The sequence below is a fragment of the Solanum verrucosum genome, unplaced genomic scaffold, assembly GCF_900185275.1.
Source record: "Solanum verrucosum unplaced genomic scaffold, falcon-dt-bn FXZP01000131.1, whole genome shotgun sequence".
In the NCBI taxonomy this organism is placed as follows: domain Eukaryota; kingdom Viridiplantae; phylum Streptophyta; class Magnoliopsida; order Solanales; family Solanaceae; genus Solanum; species Solanum verrucosum.
In genome coordinates this window covers 1,745,502-1,753,372 of record NW_026020352.1, presented here as the reverse complement: position 1 = coordinate 1,753,372, position 7,871 = coordinate 1,745,502, and the positions used below count along the sequence as shown (strand labels likewise).

General features: G+C 35.0%; 1 long non-coding RNA gene across 1 annotated transcript; it reads right to left on the bottom strand.

Moving 5' to 3' along the window:
• Positions 1-3,056: 3,056 nt before the first annotated feature.
• LOC125837547 (uncharacterized) lies at positions 3,057-5,356 on the bottom strand. Its single transcript, XR_007443530.1, has 2 exons — positions 5,311-5,356; positions 3,057-3,336 (listed from the first exon to the last, which is right to left on the bottom strand). It is a non-coding gene; the product is annotated as an uncharacterized LOC125837547 (long non-coding RNA).
• Between the last annotated feature and the right edge of the window lie 2,515 nt (positions 5,357-7,871).

Sequence of the window (7,871 nt, the reverse complement as noted above, 5' to 3'; positions counted from 1 at the left end):
TTATGTTCTAGATCACTGGAAAATTACATATGCTAGATCGGACAAGACAACAGAAGTGTCACACCAACAATCCGAAATTTGTCCCCATCAAATCAACAATGACACACAACCAACATCAAGGTAAATGTAGTATGCTAAGTAGTTATCATAGTTCAAAATAAAATATAACCCTTCTATTCAATTCACTTCACAGGTGATAAAGGTAACTCCATTGCTTCTAGACGTAATGTTGATCAGCAGGCCAAAACAACAATAGATCAGACACACTATACATGCCAGATCTCGGACAACACCCCAACAAAATCCACCGCTCAACAATGTGTGACTTCTCTATCTCTAAAACACAGTACTTAAGTAACTTACAATTACATTTGATTTTCACAAATTAATGTTTTGAAAATCTCTTTTCATGTATATACTAAATATAGTACTCACTTTATCTTATTGTAATAACCATTGCAAACTATTGTCTTGTCATGCCAAATCCAACAGGTGATAAAGGAAAAAGCATTCCTCCTACCAGTAAATTTGATCAGTATGACAACCACACAAAAAATGAATTGAGCAACACAGGTAAGAACTTACATAATCATGTTAAATTCTACATACATGAGTAGTCTGTACAACGCGAACATATTTCCATACATAATACATAATTATTACATGGTTTGTCTAAATGTACAAAAATTGTTGCTCTTATAGAGAAAAGTCAATTGCGAAGCGCATTGCGAAAAGTGGACAAATATATATTAGCAACCCAAACAACAACACATCTAGAAGATGAACATCCACGTTTGAAAAAACAACCTAAAATTAATTGGCTATTTAGAGCATTATCTGAAGAGTCTGAAGCTGGAGGTACATTGAAAAAACCCTATTCATATCTTACATGACTTCATCATTCAATACTTTTATGAAATTAGATTCTTAACATATATCTCTACCCATATTTATATATGTAGGAACTGTTGCTTACAACTTATCTTTATCATATCTGCACGTGTTAAAAACCATCCCAGAATGCATTTATTGTGCTGCAAAAAGATTGGAACATGAACCTCCAGCATTCTGTTGTGCAAGCGGATATATTAAATTGGCAACCACTGAAGCTCCAACAGAACTATACGAAATGTTTGTGGCATCTACTCCAGACGCCGTAGAGTTTCGCAAAAATATTCGTGCATATAATAGCATCTTTGCTTTTACATCTTTTGGTGTTAACCTGGATAAGGAATTAGCATCTGCAAGAAAAGGAGTGTACACATTCAGGGCACAAGGTCAAATTTATCACGATCTACCATCATTGGTACCGCGTGATAACAATCCCTGTTACTTCCAACTATACTTCTTTGATACAGACAACGAGTTGACCAACAGATTATCAAAGGTGAATGAAGGCATTCTTTCAGACCAAATTGCAAAAAAGATCAAACAGGTAATGGATGGTAACCCATATGCACAAATTTTTCGCCAATTAAAAAGACCAATTAAGTTTCCACAATTTCCAACTTCGTATTGCTGCAAATGCCTCTTTGGATCAACGAGTGTACAACACACCCTCGGTAAGTCAAGTAGCAGCAATTTGGATCGATGGAAACAATCCAAATACATCTTTTGATCGAGAAATAATTGTTCATGAGCATTCAGGGTACAAGCATAGAGTAAAACACTATTTTGGTTGTTATGACCCTCTTCAATATCCTTTGCTATTCCCAAGAGGTGAAGGCGGATGGCATCAAGGAATAAGAAAACAAAGCAAAAGACTACCTCACAGAAGAAGTGCTCACTCCCCAATTATAACCAATGATATTCCAACATTCATATCAGCTGATGCAATATTAGCCAACGAGGATCAAGGTAAAATATATCACCTTCTGCCCTCTTATAGTAAAAAAATAGTCACATGCTATTCCAGCATTCATATCAGCTGATGCAATATTAGCCAACGAGGATCAAGGTAAAATGTATCACCTTCTGCCCTTTTATAGTAAAAATTTAGTCACGATCTTCACAAGTTAGCTACTGATAAAAAAAAACATACACCATATAAAATACTACTACCAATGACGTACAAAATACAATTATCATAAAATACATTTTTCTATTATACCAATATGCTAACTAGCATTAAATAAAAATAATATTAATATTATTTCTTCCACTTGTAGATGTCCGCCGCGAGACAAAGGGAAATGTTTCTTGCAGAGAGTACTATTGTTATAAGCTACAACTACGAGAAACAGAGAGGTCAGTATTACTACTATGTGGAAGATTACTACAACAATTTGTGGTTGACATGTACATAAAATTGGAAACAACAAGGCTAGAATATTTCAGAAAGGAACAATCAAATTTTAGAAGAGAGGTTTATCAAGGTATCGTTGATAGTGTCAGCGCTGGAGAATGCAGGGGAGATAGAATTGGGCAAAGAATACTACTTCCATCATCTTTTATTGGGGGCCCACGAGATATGAAAAAACGATATATGGATGCAATGGCTTTGGTGCAACATTTTGGAAGGCCAGATCTGTTTATAACAATGACGTGTAATCCTGACTGGATAGAAATCCAACAAGAACTGCGCCCCGGACAGACTCCTCAAGATAGACCTGACTTGGTGACAAGAGTATTCAGAGCTAAGTTGCAAGATATAAAAGGCCAAATTTTTAAGAAAGAAATATTTGGAATTGTTGTTGCTCATGTATTCGTGGTAGAATTCCAAAAACGGGGACTACCACACTACACCTCCTTCTCATATTAAAAGAAGGGCACAAGATCAAATCAGGAGATCAGTACGATAGGTTTATCTCAGCAGAGATTCCAAATAAATGTGAGTATCCTATCTTGCATAAATTGGTGCTCAGACATATGATGCATGGTCCATGTGGAAACAAACGTCCATCAAACACATGCATGCAAAATGGACAGTGTAAATATCATTATCCTAGGCCATACAACAACAAATCAATACAAGCAAATGATGGATATCCAATTTACAAAAGAAGAATGGATGGAAGAATAGAGACTGTTCGTGGAATGAATATGACTAATCAATGGGTGGTACCTTATAGCCCTTATCTGCTTACAAGATACAATTGTCACATTAATGTTGAGGTCTGCTTAGGAGTCAAAGCAATAAAGTATCTATACAAGTATATATATAAAGGTCATGATCGGTGTGCCGTTTATGTTCAATCTGATGATGGTGAAAATGTTATTGATGAAATACAAACATTCCAAGATGCGCGGTGGGTCTCACCGCCTGAAGCACTATGGAGAATATATGAATTCAACTTGACTGAAATGCAACCTGCAGTCATCAACCTTCAACTACATCTTCCAGGAAAACATTCAGGTACACATATTAATGCATAATAATAAACACTTTCTTTTACGAATAATTATAATAGTCAAAATTCAAAAACTAACTCTAAACAAGCTCACAGTGTTTTACTGGAAAAATCAAAATTTACAAAATGTCATTGCCTGGAATGGTGTCAAGCAGACAATGTTGACCGAGTATTTCAGAATGTGCTCAATTGACACTGAAGCACAAGCATACCTTTATAGAGAATTCCCAAAGTATTATGTTTGGAATTCAAAGGTAAAGACTTGGACGAAAAGAAAAACAAGATCTGTAATCGGTCGCATTGCAATTGGTAAGCCAAATGTAGTAAACTATAACTTCATACACATCGATAATTGTTAAACTTATTAATTAGTACATATTGATTATTTTGTACAGCTAATCCTCGAGAAGGGGAAAGGTATTATGAGCGGTTATTACTAAACCAGGTAAGAGGACCATTGTCATTCAATGACTTACTCACGGTCAACGGCAAACAATGTCAGACCTTCAAAGAAGCAACCAAAGAAAGAGGGTTACTCGAGTCTGACAACAGCATATCAGAATGTTTAAGTGAGGCTGTTGTCTTCAAAATGCCATCAGCTCTCCGAAGTTTGTTTGCTACAATTTTGGTTCATTGTAACCCAACGGATATTAGAAAACTTTGGGATACTTATTATGAGGATATGTCTGAGGATTTCAACAGGCTACATGGCAACTCACACAATACTATATTATAGTCTACCCTAAATAGTATTAATAATTGTTTGCAAAGTATGGGCAAGAGCATAGCCATATATGACATTCCTCAACTAGATCAAGATTTGCTCGAAGTTGGTCCATCAGAAAGTAGAGAAATAAATGAAGAAATGTATGTGCAGATACCTACAGAAGATTTTGAGGCACTATCACAATTAAATCCAGAACAACATCATGCTTTTACTAAAATAATGCAAATAATCGATGCTGGAACAACTGGAATATTCTTTGTGGATGGACCTGGGGGAACTGGGAAAACATACTTATACCGTGCATTGCTTGCCAATGTTAGATCAAGAGGTATGATAGGTTTGGCAACAGCAACCAGTGGCGTAGCAGCTTCAATCTTACCAGGAGGACGTACAGCACACTCGAGGTTTGAGATCCCCCTTCAAACAAATGAATCAACTATGACAAACATGTCAAAGCAAAGTGGTGCTGCCAAATTGATTAGAAAAGCAAAAATGATTATATGGGATGAAGCACCAATGGCCAAACGACAAACAATAGAAACAGTCGACAGGAGCTTTAGAGATATAATGGACATCGATATACCATTTGGTGGAAAAGTCATGGTTTTTGGAGGAGATTTTCGACAGGTGTTACCAGTAGTTCCAAAATCAACTAGAGCGGAAATTGTAAATGCAAGCTTGGTGAAATCGTATCTCTGGCCTTTGATGGAGAAGATTCAATTTACAAGAAATATGAGAGCAAGAACAGATCCAACATTCAGTGAGTTCTTACTTCGCGTGGGTAACGGAGATGAACCAACAATAAGAGACAATTTAATCCTTCTGCCTGAACAGTTAATTGTCAAGCATTCTCGGGATGGATTTCCAGAAGAATCCATAATAAAAGAGATATTTCCAAACATGCAAGAAAATGCTGCTACGGCAAAATATGTCACTGAAAGAGCTATTTTAGCAAGTAGAAATGACCATGTGGATAAACTAAATGACAAGTTAATAGCCATGTTCCCAGGTGAAAGCAAGATATTCAATAGATTTGACTCAGCAGAAGATGACACCAACAACTATTACCAAGAAGAATATCTAAATACTTTAACACCAAACGGTCTCCCGCCACATAGGTACTGATGATCATACATTACAAGTTACAATCATGAAAAGGCGGTAACAAATATCAAAATGGATAGATTTTGACATATCTTATTAAATGCAGGTTAGAATTGAAGGAAAATGCACCCATCATGTTGCTAAGGAATTTAGACCCTTCAAGTGGCTTATGCAATGGAACACGAATGATATGTCGAGGCTTCTCCCAAAATGTCCTGCAAGCGGAAATATCAAGTGGTCATTCTGCAACAAACCATGTGTTTCTTCCTAGAATTCAATTATCACCACCAGAAAATGAAGGATACCCGTTTAAATTCATTCGAAAGCAATTCCCGGTACGCCTTTGCTTTGCAATGACTATAAATAAAGCCCAAGGTCAAACAATTCAAAATGTTGGTTTGTATTTGCCCCAACATGTTTTCTCACATGGTCAATTGTATCTCTCAAGAGGGATATCTATGTCCACAACAAAAGTACTTGTCCTAACAGAGCAACCCAAACGTCAAAATGGAACATACACAAAGAACATCGTCTATAAGGAAGTTTTAGGTACGATAACTCCATATACATATATTGCCATTCTAACACGGATAATTAACTATTTACAGGTCCTGCATACTAACAACATTACATTGCTTCAAATCTCAGGTTTAGAAGACACACCTATGCAAACATAATGGATTCTTCAGCGACCCATACTCTTCAATGTGTTAATATCATATTCGGAATAGTTCTTTCAGTACTATTATGAGATTTCTTGATATTGTATTCCGTTCTAATGTCTTAATATTATTATTATTAATAATAATTTACATTACTTCCAAACTTCTCTTTTGACTCTTCATATTAACTTCATGTCGCCGTTCCTACTAATATCTCATGCAATCATCAGAAGACTAATTAACACAATGTACGCTTCTACTACATCAATAATAATGCACACACTCATGACAACACTGCTTTACAAATGTCTCTCCACAGAGAATGATACACCTTAACATGGCTCACACGTGCAACGCACGTGTCCCTGACTAGTTCAACAAAATGGATGAGCTTCTTAATCAATATTTATCAAAATATTTTATTTTTAACGTTCTGATAATTAATGTGACAAATGTCAATTATTAAAACTATGTAGGAGTCACTCAATACCACTTAAAACAATAGTAACTATCAAATTTGAATCACTATTCAACAGTCTGTTATAGAATTTCACAATGTAATGTAAGAATTCTATTGAATAATTATCATACAGAAACTCATATATAATATTAAACTAAATAGATTAGAAGTCTAACACATCAAGAATTATCTCAATCAGTCAAGCATAAATTACTCATTGTCCTAACAACATTCATAAACACATTGTCAAATTAAAATAAGTCATTCATTAAATCTTTTCACAAATTTACAATAATCAACTTTTCCTCATAAAATCCCTAGTTCCAATCTAGCACAAATATTAAAATCATGTACCATCTCAAATAATGTCAATATTTTCACATGTGAGTTTAAGAAGAAGAGCTTTTCCATTTCAAAAACTTGAGTAGTTCTAGAATCACCAACATATATAAATTTTTTCTTCTTTTCTAATATGGGAGCACAAAATAATTTTATTTAGCATAAATGTACTCAACAATACAAAAATCTAACACCCAATTTCTCACTTTCACATATTAGTCACAAGATTCGCTTAAGAAATGACCACAATAATTTACATCATTCCCTTAGTCACATTTATTTTTACTTAGCGGGATTATCATTTCTCCGAATCTTCTTCACATAGGGAGCATGCAGATTTATTTCACCACACACAAATAATAATCATTAAAAATATATACACATAGTATCATTACATACCTTATTAGCATGAACATGTTGGAATGGAACACCAATGATACAAAATTACCTCCAATAGAATGTTGATTTTTCTGCTAATATCAACTACCGTAACAACGATAATTATTCCAACCACGCTTCCACAGTAGTTGTCCCGATATACAATTAGACTTTCAACCATAAATTACCAAACTTCAGTTTATTCCCTAGCCAGCAAAGCTTGGACTAATAGCTTGACCCCATCAAACCTTTTCATATCTACTCTTTCCTTTTAACCGTAAAAATACTCTATTATTGTAGTAATTAGTATTCCGCAAGAAAAAAGTTTGAAAATATCCTTAAGATTGTTGTAAATTTTACGGAAAATACCTTCATCACAAACACTTGTACCAGATTCACCAAAGCTTGTACTTCACCAATAACTCTCATAGGAAGTTCTCATAGCTTGAGGCGTGTTGAAAGACACTGTCCTTAAGGATATTTCACCCGGTATGGGTGTATCCCCCAAGATTCAACAAGCTGTTCTACTATAAAACTAGGAGCCAGAAACTAACAAAGATTTAAAGAACAAAACCCAGCACACCAATAAAATATAGGAGGAAAGATTTACTCTCAAAATGTATATTTTCCTACCACCTTGTGATAGAGGAAGATCACATTTATATGGAAACATACATAAGGCTAAATCCTCCAACGGTTACAAAAAGGAATTAATGTCAATAATTAGGAATAAGGGCAAAAGATTTGAAGGCCAGTTAAGAGGAAAAAGACGTTGGCAACTGCCACATTTTGACCAACTTTAAAATTGATCTGTAAGATAATTAATAGAATATTAACACCCATTTAAGATG